Raw genomic sequence first — 16933 nt, 5'->3', positions numbered from 1 at the left:
GAGAAAGTTCTGCTGGAGCTGATTTTTCATTAAAAAAGCATTAAGAAAGTGCGGGCTTTTCAACGCAGCCATCTGAACAGGCAGCCGCTTTTCAGGTAACGTGTAGAAACCTGCTGAATTCAGACGACTTCCAACCTCCCCCCGGCTGCAACAGCTGGATAGATTTGTTTCCACCTGCTTTTACCATTTGTCACTGCTGAGGTATGTTGCAGAAAGCTAATTTAGTGCTAAACTGTCAGTATTTCTGAAACTAGGAGACTGGTTTTTAAGAGATGAGTGTGTTTTGCGGGTTAAAAGGTGCCACAGTATTCCTCTTTGCTTGGTGTTGCAGAGGAACTGTTGCATCCACTTGGCAAAATTAGTTCACTTGGATAAAAGATAAAAGAAAATGGAAACACTAGAAGCAAACAAGAATAAGGTGAAAAAGTTGGTGTTTCCTATATTTTGTACAGGAAAGAAATTATGTTTTCAAAACTTCATGAGGAGCAAGGCCCAGTTCTGCAATAGGAACCTCCGCTGAGGCTGCAGGAGGAGGACATCAGTGCACGAGCTCAGATGAATTTCTCGACCATCCTATCTGTGTAACTTACCTGTAGATATTTTGAAAGCTTAGAAAATTCTCGAATAAGTTATAAAGATTTAGGAACATTTATCAAGTGCTGCGAGATAGGTGAGCTCTCTTGTTGGAATTATTTTGCCTTTGCCCCAAAGGAAGAGCCTCTCCAAGGGCTGCTGCCATGAAGTGGCTGCTGCCGGCAACTTCTGGGAGTGAGACCCAGATGCCTAAATTACTTGCACAACTTAGATCACAGGATATTTATTTATAAAGATTTCAAATGATAAAAACATGCTTCTCCGAGCTCAAATTCTCCTGACACCTCCTCTAATTATTCAATGTAATGAAATCCCAGAAGCACCGAACTGATCGTTCCAGCAGGAACTCGGCCAGGAAACACCTATGGAAATTTCTTTCTAGTCATTCATCGCTATGGGAGGGGATCTCACAATCCTCTCCAAAAATGCCCTGAAACAGATGTCTTGCAATCTATCAAGAGATGATCCAACTCCGACTTGGAGGGAGCTCCTAGCGAAATGGGAAAGCCCTGGGAAGGGATGTTTGGCCGGGCAAGCGTTTTCATTGAGCGGGACCCAGGTGGGCACAGGGACATGTGGCTCTTCCAGCCATGACCAAGTCACACCTAAAGCCCAAATAACTCATCAACCTCTCCCCAGAGATGAATGAGTAGGTACAACAGAGCTAAGCACTTGTAGATCAAGAGAAAGCAGAGTTTGGAAAGGACAAGAAGCAAATCAATATGACAATATTAAGACACATTGCAAACTTATGAAGAAAGTGTTTCCAATAGACCTTGCTTTTTTTTACTGTTTTAAAACCAACATTAGCCAGCGTGATTGCACAGCGCACAAATCTGTCAAATTTGTTCTCAGCGGCAATCCTGAAACGTATCATTACGATGTGCTGTGTGAGCACAGCTAGGCTTGGCTTTCATGTGACTGAGCACTAAATTAGTTTATGGATAATGTTCCTTTACAATGTGTTCAATCTTTTGCTCCATCTTATCTTAATGAGTACTTAACCTCTTAAAAATAGGTTACTGCCAGAGAGACTGAAGGCAGAGTATGAGAAACCCACAGGACTGAATGTCCCTGTTTGCTAGCTCTGTCCTCTGGGAACACAGTAGTTTTAGGGTGAATTCTACCATTTTCAACTGCATTGGAATAAATACTTTCCATTGATTTATTTAATAACTCACGTGTAATTAAAAGTTAGTACTGACTGGTTTCTACTTTTTATAAATATACTGGGAAAATGATAGATGGAAAACTTTTCTATGTTTCCTACATGTGCAATCTCAACATTTTCTAATCTCTTAAAGCAAAATGTTGCTTTACAAAAACTAGCATCTAAACCTAGCTTTTTCGCTATGAGCTGGTTTGTATGTGTCACATGCCACAGAGGGGTTTAGGCCCCTGATCACAACCTGGGTGCATGATCAGTGGCTGAATTGTAAATATGATCCAGCCTCTTCTGCTGGGAGAGCAGGAGTCTCCCTGGACCCCATTCTCCAGGCACTGCTTCTGAGCATGGTCCAGGGTGCTGCAGGTGACTCCTGTTCGGGATCCTCCGGACCAGGATTGGGAAGCCAGCAGAGAGCTACCTTAGGTGCCTCCTGTTTGCTCCCTGTCTGCTCTGGACATCCTACACAAGGGCCTCCTAAGCAGGTTCTACTCCCTTTGGTCTATGCACTTAACACTAGTGTGACACTAGATTAACACCAACAACCCTATTCACAAACAAAACCCTATATTCTTGGTCTAAAACCCATGTACAGAACTGTACAAAAAAGCAGGGGACGAGCAAGCAGCTGCTTCCTCAGGAAACTCAGCTGTCATGTGGAATTAATTACTTTGTTGTTTTTTTTCTTTTTTTTAATATACATAATTTCAGGTTCCTGGTCCAGCATTTCTGATTCATAGTCCTAAAGGTTGCACAATTGCACAAGAGCAGATCTGCGTGGGACAAAGGTTAATCTGAGGCTAACCACCCCTCCCAACGATCCCTGACTGGAAGCGCATGCCGACGTCTCGGACACCTGCACTGCTGATCCTTGGCTTCTGAAGAGACAGGGTAGAGAAATGAGGTGTGTTTGGACATGGTAAGAGGACACAGTGGGAGAAAACAAAATACAGTCACTCTCTACCTGCCTCTGCTCTGTGGTTCTCTTGGCACAGGCCACATAAATTCTTATCTGTCAAATAACAAGTCAACGGCAGCTTCATCGTCTCACTTAAACAGTGGAGTTTTTAGGCAACAGCAGAAAAAGCGAAGACTGAGACACAAGGCTCAGGGCCAGTCCCAGCCTTTTAAAAACCGCAGCAAGCTCTTGCTCTAACTCCAAAATTACACCGCAGCTTTAAAATACGACTTTGTAAGTGCTGGTTTCTAAGTGTGCATTTTCTGCGCGGGAGCCGCGCGGAGCGAAGCGGCCGTCCAGGAGCCTCCACGTGACAGCGACTCGGAGGAGAAGGCCATATATGACAAGGCTCCCAACAAAATTATGAGATCTGGCAGAAGTGAGATCATGCTCTAAATCCAGCTGAACCAGAAAAAAAGGCAACGGAGGGAGAGAACAAAGGCAGGAAAAGTGACAGAGGAAAGAAATGCTGCTTTTCACCCATGAAGAATTATTACTGAGGTCAGAACTAAAGCTGTTCCAGGAGTTTCTGGTGAAATATTCTCCTGTTGAAAAAATGCTGATGTGTCAAAATCAAAACCATTTGGAGGAACATATCAATCTGATATCAGGCCTTGCTTCTTGTCGAGTCGTTTGCCTACTTGTTTTACTTGAATCCTTGGCTCCTGGACAGCTTTTCAGATGGGCTCATGAGAAAACAAGGTTCCCAGGCTCCCTCCAATGCTCAGCATTAAAAAAAAAAAATTAATTATTGATACAAGTTTATGTTATGCATGTTTGCCTTATCAAATTATCTGTAGCTGTGCCTGTAGCATGGGAGTAGCGCATCTGATATGCTTTAATGATGCAAAAATCTCATTCGAGTAGCGATGAGGCCAAGCAGAATAATGCTCTGCTCTAGGCTCCCTCCCACCAAAACTGCTCAAAATGAGTTAAAAATGAGATGAGAAATCAGCGCCACGCTTTGCAGGACTTTTAAGCACCGTTTCTGTCCAACTAAGCACTCGAGCCAAGCACTGTCTGCCGCTATGAATGGTCACTTTGTAGTATAATACATTTACACGGTGAAATCATAATATCCTGGGCACTGGGGGCTGCATTTTGCTGTAGAAACAGAGGCCAACCCCCTCCAGCGATGACATTTTTGGCCTGGTATTGGATCTGCCAAGGTCCGCGGCTCCGCACGGTGCAGCTGCAGCCGCTGCCATCCGCACCGGGGCCGTTAGGTGGAGCTTGAAACAGGAGATTGCAGCAGAGAAAAGCAAAAAACACACAGCGAAATCCTGCGCCCATTAAGCCCGCTGCGCCTGGAACCGCTCCGGGGAAAGAAAAAATTATTCCATCAATTAAAAAGGACAGGGGGGAAAGCTGCTTCTGGGAGTGAACTTGGAAATCTAGCCGATTTCGAGGCCTTGGCAGAGGGAGGACAGAAATAAAGAAGTCGGCAGCTTTTCCGCCTGCCTCCAGCATCTCCGCCGACACACAGGGCGCTCGGCACCGCTCCTCGCGCTGCCACAGCCTGCCCCAGATCCCTATCTCCCTCCCAGCTCCATAACTGCATTTCCAGTAAGTTTTGAGTCAGAGATGGGAATAGGCTTTAATGCACCAGCTCCAACAGGGGTTTCCAGGAAAAACTGTCCAAGCACAGAGCAGCACGAGCACTTTTTATACACAGAGCATCACATAGGCAATGAAGAAAAAAGTCCTGCTAGGAGACAGAAAAGCAGCAGCTTGTCCCTTCTGCAGCAAACACCTCCCCGCAGACATTCACTATTCATAAAACACCCTTTCCAGATATATTTATATGTTTTTGTGGCTTCCATCGCATGCTGCCTTCATGGAAAGCTCCCTGGGAGTCCTGCTAAGAATAGGTCATTAAATAATTGCATCCCACTTAAGGCAGCAGGGCCCCCATCTGCCTGGCCTCGTGCTACATCTCCACGATCCAGCTTTCCATCACCAGCCCCTTGGGAACACAGGGGACTCTCGGCTGTGACCAGTGAATATCTGGGAGCAGGGGCCCACATTCAGGCAGGGTCTAACAAGGCTTTTGCTGCAGGACACACAGCCTTGAGTTGCATCACTTAATTGGGGGGACAAATACTCCCTTCACTCCTTTTTAATCTGTTACCTCACACTCATCACTCTTGCTCTACCCTATTACCAAGAAATCAGGCACGGTCTCTGTGCCATCCTGGCTTTTGCAGCAATTCTGTTTTACCAGTCTCACGGCGAGCAGCTTTTCTTGCATGCAGGTGTGAGGCACCTAGACAGGCCAGAGAAGGAGGCACTGCTGATCCTGCCCAAAGCCCCTCTGGTTCCTCCCAGCCCTTAGATTTCACATAAATATTGCTTTAAATGCATGTTTCTATGTACCGAAACTAACGTTTGAGAAGCTTCCAAAACTTTGCTTTTAATTAAAGCCATGAAAGTATAATGCTCACACTGAATAAGTATCAAAAATAGAGACAAAACTGCGAAAATATGCAGGCATTTTTCCTTGGGTTTTTGTCAGGCACTGCAAAGACAATTAAGTTTCTTTCCTTCACTACACATATAATACTCAGAAGTGAAAGCTTAATTAACTTGTCAGAAGCGATGGCATCTCTTTTCTTGAGCTGCTGAACCCACCTTCCCAAAAGACTTGAAGGGAAAATAAAACCCGCAGCGCTGCAGCTGAACTCCCTGCTCATGCACGAGGTGTCTGTCCTGCAGGGCAGTCTGTCTGTCCCTACCAGGGGCTTTTGTGTCCATCCGGCCGAGCAAACTCGTTGCACCTTCACCTGGGGCCTCTCGGCACGAGCTGCGATTGCAGCCGCCGGTGGAGCCGGCCCGGCAGCGCCGAGGCCGCGGGCGATGCTATTTTCTGCCGATGGCCGGTGCTTTTCAGGGATATTTTGCATTTCTGTTCGATGAGGCAGCGGCAGCTGGGGCTGATCCGATCTGTGGCTGCCAGGGAGCGCGGGATGGAGCACGGGCAGCAGCTGGAGCTGGGTCCGGAGCCGCCGTCCAGCTCCGGAGCTTGGCCTGGGCAACCCAAAGATTTCCCAAAGGTTAAGCTAACAAACCAAACATTAACATTAGTTAAATTTGGCAAGCGTAATAAGTGGCATTTTTAGGTATTAATTCTGTTTTCAACCTGCGCTCGCTTAAGTCGAAGCAATATTGCACTTTATCCTGCTGTAATCTGCTCTCCAAGATATGCGTGTTTAAACAAAGTGCAAAGGTCCAGGTGCTGGGCTGCATTCGCCGCTTTAATAACGCAGCACAGAGCAGTGCAGCAGGGTTTTGGCTGTCCCCTTTTACAAATGCACTAAAACATTTCTCCGTAGGGCCAGCTGACAGCACCAAAGAGAGAAACGGGCTTTTCCTCAAATCAGACAATATGGCTGAGCTTTCAAAGGCCAATTTTTCCCTTCTCAAATAAATTACCATCTTTATTTCTCTGCTAACTTTGCTACTCTCTTTCCAACACTAGTTTCAAGGCGCTCAGGGACCTGGGGCATTTGCCTGTCTGCTCATCCCACCCGCGAGCGGCGCGAGTAATCCCCAGCCCGAGCAGTCCCACGAAACTTATGACATGGAGAAATCCTTTTCTCTTCAGATATTAAAAACAAATGTGCACAATTCTTAGCCACTCAACATAAATTCATGTTTCAGGTATTTCTCAGGTATTTCTTTTCCTTTTTTTTTTTTTTTTGTTTTCTCTCCCTAAATAGAAAAGTAAATTAAGGTCTCCAGTTTTCTCCGCAACAGAGAACGGCAGACACGGCGCAGACCTGGCCATGTGAATTTTCAGGGCTGCCTTTGCAATGGTATTCCTCCTGATTAAACAACAAGAAGGTTTTCAATGCTGGCTCATTACCTTGCCAGGGCTCTGGGGACTCTCCCGGTGGCAAAAGGCTCTACAGCTCCTTGCAGGAGCGCGTTCAAGCCTCTCGCTCAGTTAGCCCATGGCAAGGCGCAGCCCTGAGCTACGTGCGCAGCAGCAGAGGGTTTTTCCAAGCTGCTAAGAGCGCCACGGCCCCCGTGCACGGGGCAATAATCCACGTCCCCGCGGCAGGTTTACATTAAGAAGGGCTGCAGTGTTAAAAGGGGCCCGTTGAGGCGGCGAACACGTGCTGGGCGTCTGGGCAGGGTGTTTACGACGTGCAGGTAGTCGTGCACGGTGCATTTAAAGGCCATTGTGCCCCCCGCCACGTCCCCGGGGCACCCCGGCCTCCTGCCCCTTCCCTCTCTCCAGGGCCTCCTTTCCAGCCGGAATTGCTTTGCTGCAGGAATGGGCAGAGCCGTAAACCCCTCCGGTTGGGACACAATCAGCGCTCGGTGGGGCTGCAAAGCACATCTGGCAGGCAAGGGTGAGAGCCCGGGGAGCACTCGCTGGAAGCCAGACTCTCCAAAGGGGCCAAATCTGTTCTCAGACACGCCTGCGCTTTCCAGTCGGGTTTCGGGCTCGCACTCTCCCTTGCAGACTGCCCTCGTTCGCTGAGGAAATTAATGAACCTCTCACTGCCAATGTGGTGCACGAGCCGTGGTGGCGTTACGGCTGGGTGTCATCGCATGCAGACAAGCATCAATACAGGGAGGTCACTGTGGTCTCAACCGAGGCTTTTCCAACCAAACCTAAAGGATTTTGCTCCTTCAAGATGAAACATCCAGTGAGCACCTGCCACAGCCCTGCAAATTCACCTTACCCACAATTGATGACATCCAAAAATGTCAAATTTCCACCAAAGTAAACTCAAAAATATTCAAAATATTTTTGAAGAGGTGAATTACTCTATACAATGACTTTGCATTTATCCCATTGGCAGTTTCTACCTAGATCTTAAACCATTTGCACATCTAGCCCTATCAATATATTTGGCCTGGAAAAGCTGGTGTGCTGAGAAAAGAAGGTAGAACTGAGTGGATGAATATTGAAGTGAACTGACGGGTTGGTATGACAGAGATTGTGCATCTTCCCAAACCCTTCAATTAATCTTTCATAGCTCTGGGTACTAAACTCAAGAAATTCAGTCCCCAAACGTTATAATTTGGGGTTACTACACTTGTGATCTGCCATCTTACTGACAATAAAAATATCCGCACGCTTTAAATAGCAGCTTATTTGGGCCCACAGTCATAAAGTCTATAAAAAGATCCGTTGGCAGAAATAATTGATACCTTTGTGCCAGGCTTCTGAAGGGAATGGATTTTTGTGGACTTTTTGGAAAGAACAGGATGTTATTTCTAAGGAAGATGCAGGAAAAAAAAAAAAAAAAAAAACAAGTTGTTGGGCAAACAACGTGTTTGCTTCATCCTTCCAGTTTCTGTGCTGCTACCTTGGAAATCTGTATTTGACCATATGGATGTGCCACATTTAAGCAGATTCAGGGCCTGACCCTCCAAATGCAACACAAGGGGTTGGTAACAATTAAATCAGCATAATAATAAATAATTAAATCAATGGTAATAATTAAAATCAGCAAATATAATGCAAACAAGATGGACCTCACTTTCAGTTATGCACCTGTATGGCAGATTACATGTCATATCCATGCCCAGAAAATAGAATAACTACTAGCACCTCACGAAGGACACATCAAGCTTCCATCACAAGTATGCAAAAGAATGAATTATTTCACAAACAAATCAATTTTGAACCAAATTACCCATATTAATGCATCTGAACTATAGTCATTTATTGACATGAACAGGCTGATGAGCCCATGGACATGGCTACGGGTCATACACAAACTGGAACAATTTAGTTTTCTCTGCTGGCATTAACATCAAAAGCAAATCCCAAGGCAAGCCAAAAGTCTAGAGAAGTCTTTTGTCTTTTTTTCCTGCCATTCTTTAATAGATATGTCACTGAGATTTTTCCATGGCTCAAGTAGTTACACTTTGCTTTTCTGAATTTAAAGCTGCAGCTGTGGATAGTTAGAACAATAGAAATCTTGCAAAATATGCTGGAAAATACCTAAAAATCTTGATGACTAATAAAGAATGCAAAGTTTGACCAGTTCCCTTCACTTACTGATTCATTAAAAGTAACAGTCAAGGTTGAAAATGAATAGTTTGGGGCAGAAAAACAGTTTAAATATGAGGTTGATTAAGTTATTATAAGTGATGACTGCACCTAAGTACTCTGAAATACTAATGATAAGATATTTGACATTGCCTCCCACAGAACTTTCTACAAAGTGCACAGCAGCCAGATGCACGCGGAGCGATTGCCAGGGCAAATTTATGATAAACACCTAATCAGCAGTGTCAAGGCAGTGGAGGCCTCTCTGTCATTCCTCTCCCTGCTAACAAGCAAGTCTTTGGTGTTCCACAGCTCGGTAGCTCCTGTCCCTGCAGCATCCGGGATCAAGAGGGGCATTAAATGTCTTGGCACAAGGGCAATGTCTATTCACCCTCTGTTTTACTTGGGTGCATGTAAGAGGAAGAAATAAGTTACAATTTTCCCTCCACAATGATTGGGATCTTTTTAGCATTTCTAACGGTGTCTCCACAAGATTCACGTGGCGCCTGTTTCGCACTCTGCCTAGCACTGGAGCAGAACTACTGGCCTCCCCGTTCACAAAGGTCACAGCCAGATTTGTTTAGATTCTCTTTTTTCTCTTCCATGTCACCTAGTGATTGATTCCAAGTTAAAAACAGGCATTAAATTCCTGTGAACGCCACACGGGAATGGGGAGCACGGGAGCGTCACAGCCTGGGCTGGGATGAACGTCTTCGTGTTGGGAGAGCAAGAGCCCTGCTTTGGATCTGCAGTTAAATGTGCACTTCGTCTTACACACCCACCTGCATACTGCCCTCTTCTATAACCTCCTGCAGTCCCCAAACACGTTTAGACCCGGTTGGGCTCTCACAACGAGTCTTGCAGAGCACCTGAACAAAGTTATTCAATAGCACCAAAGCCTTCCTACCACACCACCTTCTAGGATCCCTTCTAAGGCACCTTCCCAATCACTTTTCTATCTCATAAACAGAGATATTTGAACAGGCAATAAAACCCACCTCTTTTGTACAGAAATTCACAGTGGCTATTATTGATAACGTACTTTCGGTTCTTCTTTTTGTTCATTTTTTAAGCAACAGGAGCCTATGACACAGTGACACTGTTTGATTCCTGTCACCATCTCCAAATTACTAGTGTGCGTGGATAAGGCGGTCCTGGAGGAGCCACACTGTGCAAGACAGAAAGGAGGCAAATTTGCAGAAATATTTCATGGGAAAGAAATTCCTGTGGAAGCAGGTACACTTACCCCCAGTCAAAAGTCTTTTGACCAAGTTGGTAAGGTTAATAATTCCAAAGAGCATAGACCATATGGATACAAGCGCCACTCGCATTTGTTTAGATGAACTTGTTGCAACATGCATTTAAAAGGTGAGAGAGTGTATTGAAGGCACACTTTAAAATGTTCATTATTTCGGGAAAATTCTCAATGAAACCATCAGTTGCAGAAGGAGGTTGAAGAAATCTCCTTCAGACTCAAGGAAATGACTAAAGCGACAGTTTTTAATTGCATCTCCAGCGCCTGTGACTGCGTCTCCCCCGTAGCCAGCCCCCCGTTCCATTGAGATACAGTTGGTTGTAGGTAATAAGATTACTTCTGGGTTACTGCCTGTAGCCTCTCCAAGGCTGCCAAGAGTGAATATGCAACATGTTCTAGGGTTAAGGAAGCCTAACGCGGTGCCAACATCATACTGTGACATTGCCTGCAGAGTGTGAAAGGATTATATCCTGTCTTAACATACCATTTCAGCCATGCCAGAAAATGGAAAACAGGCTAATCACTGAGCAAGTATGCGAGTCACTAAATATAAATCTAAACCGGTTTCTACTGCTGCAATATCAGGTTTCCCTTAAGAGCAGCTCTCCTTTGAAAAGCGCCTCTGAAAAGTTGGTGTTGGGGGGTTCTCGTGTTATGGCATCTTGGTAATTCCCACATGAAATCAAATTACCCCGTAAGTAACGAAGCAGAAGGTTCTTTTTGTTTGGGCATTATTTGGGAGAGGGAGGAGGTTTTTTTCCAATATCAGCCGCACAAACTTGCTCTGTTTCTGGATCCTTTCCAAGTCACGCATTGCTAAACAACAGAGATTTGGCAGCCAGATTTTACAGCTAATTTTTTTCTTTCCTGGCTGCCTGAGTCAGAACAGAACTCTAACTCCTCTCTCCTTGATATGTACTCAGCCCACAGTGTGAAAAGTAGGTCACTGGAGATAAAAACAAGCAAAGACGTTAGAGAAAACAGCGGTCCTAGTGAATCAGACGGCAAAAATTAACTTTGGTGGGACGCGGCACTGGCTGCACTACGTGCAGATGGAAAAGCGCAGTGAGTGGATTAGGAAAAGGCCATTTTGACACCCGGGGCACGCAGCGCAGCAGTGCACTCGCTGTGAAAAATGCTCTAATTCTGCATCCTAAGTCACGCGGAGCTGCCTCTTCCCAAAGGAATGGCTCCGAGCGCGGGCAGGGGCTCGTGCCCCGGCATGACTCCGGTGCATCCCGAAGGCTGCTCCGAGGAGCCGTGCCCAGGGGTAGGGAGATAACACGGGATAAGTTGGGATCTTCTCATGCCTGCGCTGCAGGGAACAGGACCGCGCGGTCCCACGGCGACATCGGCTAAATGGCAGCCTCTCACATGGGAGCTGAAATGCCAGGGAAAACGCACGGAGCGCTGGAGCCAGAGCCCGCGCGCCCGCATCCAGCCGAAGGAAAAGCAGCCCTTTGGAGCACTCAGGAGGTCTAGCAGCTCACAGCATTATAAAATGTCTATGATTAAAATAATATGATGGAAAATAGTTGAGTTTGGATGTTGCTTTATACTATTAAAATACTTGGTCAAGGTACGTCATTCTCCGCATCTTGCTTTACTTTATGTGAAAACGAGCAGAACTTTAAAAACTTGAACAAAATGTACTACCAAAGTTTTCTTATTTTATTTCAAAATGATCACAAATATTGGGAAGAACATGACCCTTTTTTTTTCAAAATAACTACTAATGCTCATGTTCATTAATTCCATCTGTATCTCTTCACGTCTTCTGATTTTTTTTTACATTTAAACCTATGTAATCAATTTACGCTTCTCTATTTTTTTTTGTTTTCAAGATTAATCAAATAAATATCCCTCAAGGAGGTACAAAATTTGCACACAGCTGTACTGTACTTGATTCTAGTGGTTTGGTTTGAGGGTTACTTTTTTGTTTGTTTGTTTTCCATTTTCATTTGTCAGAAAAAAAATTAACAATCATATTTATAAACCAAAGATTTAATCACCTCCAAAACCGTGAAAGATGGTTTTTTTACCTTTGACCAGTAAGTCAAAATAATTTTTCCCAAAGCGCTAGTTGAAATATCCTCAAAAATTTGCATTTTTTTCCAGAAAGATTTATGTGAACCACAAGAAAAAGAGTAGGTAAAGTAAAACAAAGAAAAAACCACAGCTGCAGCAAGAGCACAATGCCTGGAGAAGAAACCAGAAGATCATCTCTTAATGGAACTGCAAAAGGCAAATTAATGTTATCAACATAAAGTAATATTGATAAGCAGAAAAGGCAGATTTACTGGCTGATTAAAGATTGACTACTAGTGAATAAAGAAAACTCAGTAAAGATATTTTGAGTATTTCTGAGATTTGCATGGATGCTATGCTTTTCCCATGGGCTGCTTTACAGATTGTAGAGTGAATAACTCCATACTTCACCTGCACAGTGCTTGTAATCCAAATCCTGTTATTGAGATAATTAGAATTACAATTATAGAGCGCACTTATGAATACGAAAAAAAAAATGCAGTGTTTAAGGACTTTTATAAGATTTAGTGAGGTCTTGATCTATGAACTATCTAAAGGCCACTTTCTTGACTAAATTGTGGTTTACTAGAAGTGTCAGTTGATCTAAGAGCAGGTCCACCAGAACGGGACAGTCTTGCACTCCAGGGGTGTCCAACTGCCTCTCTCCAGCAGCTTGGACATTTATCCAACTTCTCCACGGAGCAGCTTTGTTCCCTGAATGGCCAGGAAACTTGTACAGAGAAAGTACCCATTTTCTGCCACTTTCTTCCAATTAACTGAACGGGTTCATCAAGGGATTCTTTGATGGAGCTCCTGGGCATCCCGGGAATTCCGGGCAGCTCCTCGTCGTTCCCACCGTGCCCCTTGCCTCTCTGGCACACGCTGGGACGCAAGGCTGGTATTTTAATTAACTGCCAATTTCAGGTTCCAAATATAAATCCGGCCAACAGCAGTTAGACATCCACATCTGAGAAGCTGACATCTGCTATGCTTGCACCTTATTCCATCCATCCGTTAAGCAGCCTGATTAAAGGAGGCCTAAAGTAAAACGCTGAATGTGCACTGAAGGTTTGGCTTCTGTTTGCTTTAAGGAAAAGAAACACAAAACAGAAGGAGAGTCATTGGATCCACTGTTGTCAATCAAGTGAAATTTCATATCTGAAACCATCCCTAAAACTAATGGGTTTTCTTCTCAAAGACACAACGACAGTTATTCTTTGATTTCAGTGAAAGCAATGGCTCAGGCACTGAAATAATGGCAAGCCAAATATGTACAGTGAATTTAGTATTAAATGAGACATCTATAGTAATAATAACAATTTGTAGCAAAATTTTTCTTCAATAGTCTTTTTACTTCCAAAGTTGTACATTTCTTTATATTATTTCTTGAAGACTATGAAGAAGAGAAGGATCTCTGTACTAATTATGGGTATTCACAAACGTATGGGATATACCACAACATTGCAAATCTAATTTCAAATACGAGCTGTGATTTCAGAGACAAGAGAACACACATGACAAGGCACACAAGTTCACGTCAGTAGGGCTGACTGGAGCAATAAGGACTACCTGTTACCTGGGACGTGCTCATTTAGGCCAACGACTTTCGTGCAGAGCTGGCACCTCTATCCTGGTTTTCATTTTTGCTGAAGATCAGAGAGGGAAGAAGACAATATGGAAAGACAACAGTGGTTGGTGAAAAGCACGGTGTTTGATGAGGGACAACTTTGAGGGAGGCCAAAAGGACACGGGGAAGAAGTTGTCCCCAAGAGCAGGTGGCCTCGGGCCTGTCAAGGGAGGGGATGGATGTGGACGTGGTTGACAGCAGGCTCCGAGCTTCTGCGCCGCCTCTCAGAGGGGGCTGCTTCAGCTGAACGAAGTTGCCAGGGACATATGGCAGCAGAGGGATAGCCAAATTTTAGGAGTTCGTTGACAATGTGGTCTATAAAAATACCTTCCTGGAGCTTCTGGTGCTGGCAGGAGCTGCGGGAGGGGAGCGGAGGGGGCAGCGCAGTGTCAACCCAACACACCCCAATGAGGCCATGGACCTCCGGGAGATCCTAGGGGAGAGGAGAAAGCAGTCCTGGGTCTCTGGCACCCACTAAGGGACTCCCTGACCTCACAGTGCAGCTGCTGAAACACAACAAGGCTGAAAACGTCCACCTCAGAGGGCAGGCGACGTGGGGAGGATGCAGTGACCCTGACAGCGTTGGGCACCCACAGAAAGCAGGGTATGAATGGTGCACGGTTTCAAACGTCAGCCTCAAAGCAAAGAAAAGAGCTCTTCGAGCAGCACAGCACACGCACACACCGCACTGAAACTCCCATGGAAGCAGAGACCCACAGAGCTTCCTATTTCTTTTAATTAATAGAATTTGCCTCGGGGCATTCTGAAAGTGTTCAGGCAGCAGCATTGCTGCTCAGGTTCCCACACTTCCCCTTCTGCTGCTGATGCTCTGCTCTTGCAAAACTCCAAGGGGCACGGACACAAAACTTTGCCAGTTTGCCCCAAAAGCTGGCTCTCCCTCTCCCCAGCTCTGCACAGTACCTCCAGGTTTGCAAAACTCGCAAATACCTCCACAGAGGCCAGCACTTATTGCTGACAGATTAAAATGGCTGCTATTTTAATATATATTCTGCAAAGATTTTAAATATTTTATCAATCATGCAGAAGATAACATCCAAACAAACAAGAAGCAGGTTTAATGATAATGGCAATGGAGCAGATAAGCCCTATCAGAAGGTATGAGCCTCCAGATGTTAGGCAAATGTCTCACTGGTTGGCCGAAGCGACGGAGGCAAAGCCAAGAGGCACATTTTCAAATGAAAAGAAGCACTTACATTAGCCTGATTGCAGGGATCCCAGTGTATAGGCTTGCATGTGAATATTATAATCAAGTGAGTACATAGATTATCCTGCAGGGATGGATCATATATGATTACAGTTCATTAAGATCGCCTTTTTAATCTCACCATTTTGAACACACATTTGCCATCAAGCCAACATTGAGAAATATCTGCTGCCTCACCCTTTTTTTCAAGATTTTTGTTCTCCAGCCTAAGGTTTAATGTGCTTAATCAATGATAAGGTGTTTAATCAGTGTTTTCCATTTTAAAAAGTCTGTATTAAAGGAGACTCTGCAGTTGATTTCCCTGGTGCTAAGAAAGCTGCCCCTTGCTTCCACCACCACCAACTGATGCACTGGGCTAGTTGACTGACAGAGTGCAAGAGCCGAGAGAGAAGCAACGGCTCAACCAGATTTATTATAATCCTGCCAGTAAAGAGCTGACGGGTCCTTCCACCCATAAATACTAGTTAAAATACAAAGTCAATACAGATAAACAGGGAGAAGAGTCTCTGTGCAGCCCAACATCATGGTTAAGAACCCTGTTGCTTTCTAAGCTTGCTGGAAGACAACGGGGTAGCAAACTACCAATTTTGCTCTGTGGGGTGTTGTAAAAATATTTCTTCCAGTTTCCCTTCATGAGAAAGTCTGTTGAAGTCCCCAAGCCTCTCCTGGTTTCTTGCCAAAGCCATGTGAAAATTCAATTGTTGACTGATTTCACCATATAATATGACACAGACTTGATAAATACTGGGCTTAAGTTCATAGGCTTTAGAAAGCCATTTCACTGCTTGTTTTAAAGGGCTTGGTCCTGTTCCAGCTGCAGTGAGTGGAAGTTGACTCCAACACCCCATCCCAAAGCCTTGAAGGAACCCAGCCCCGCAGCTATAAAACACTGTCCCTTGTGGGCAGCAATGTCACAGGGCTTCCCGGCTCACCAGAAGGTCTGACCAGCCCACTGACATCATGCGAATCGCTCGGTGCAAATCCTCCAACTGGTAGTACTTTAAAGAACGGTCTTAAAAGTTAGTACAACTGGGTCTGATCTTGGACCCTTACTCTCCTGAAACTAGTCTGAGCCCACAAATGCTTTTCTCTAGCAATGCAAACCCACAATATTTTAAAAGAAGCTAACAAAACTTTTGCAACTACAATGAAAAATTAGTACAAATTCATCAAAACCAGCATGCTGCATCCTAATAATTTAAGCAGCAGAATTTATAAAATTGAGATTACTGTGGCTATGCTGTTCAAACAATTTTTGCCTTAAAGCACAGCCAAGTTAAGTCAGCCAAATCCCCTAGCACGGCACCTTGCTTCAGGGGCACATTGCTCGTGGAAGATGACAATATGAAAAATATGAAGACGCTCTTCCAGAGCACTAAATACATTAGGGAAGCTGTTCTTGAAATGCAGGGAAAGAACAGCAGCCTTTGCAAATGCAGAAGGGACAAACATTTATATAACTCGGGGTATGTGACACGGAGCTCCTAAAAATAAGTATTTATGTTCCAAACCCTGACAACCTTACTTATATATAAGTCTACCTTATCTTGCAAGTGGGAATGAAGAACTACTGCCCTGCGAGTAACAGAGGTATAATCTGGTGCTCGGGAAGGAGAGGCACAGCCCGCAGCGGCTGGGAGGTCAGCACGTTGCCCCTGGAAGGTACTCAGCACTTACCCCAATTTCTCTTCCTTCTTTAAACAGGAATCCAGCAAACTCTGAGTTTCCAAAAACAAATGCCATCCGTGGGGAGAAATCTCTTCATGCTGCCACGGCACAATCCATAAATTTGACAGGAAATCAATCACTGCCACTGCAACAGCATTTGAAAGAGATCCCTATTGGGTTCTCTCAGAAACTAATGAGAATACCAAAGGACTAGACCCCCCTAGCCTCAATGTCTTTGCAAAGTACAGCCTTGCAATGGTTAGTCTTTAAAATCAGAGGGAATATCCTTTGATAGTTGCTCTGAATAGTCGACTAAATTCAAGTTGTTGCCCAACATGAAGAACCTCATTGCTATTTAATTCTACATTTCACCCCTTTATATAAGAGTGATAGGGACATC

This window comes from Nothoprocta perdicaria, unplaced genomic scaffold (genome assembly GCF_003342845.1).
Source record: "Nothoprocta perdicaria isolate Ctin4 unplaced genomic scaffold, notPer1 scaffold_27, whole genome shotgun sequence".
Taxonomy (NCBI): Eukaryota; Metazoa; Chordata; class Aves; order Tinamiformes; family Tinamidae; genus Nothoprocta; species Nothoprocta perdicaria.
Note: the sequence above shows the minus strand (reverse complement) of the source record.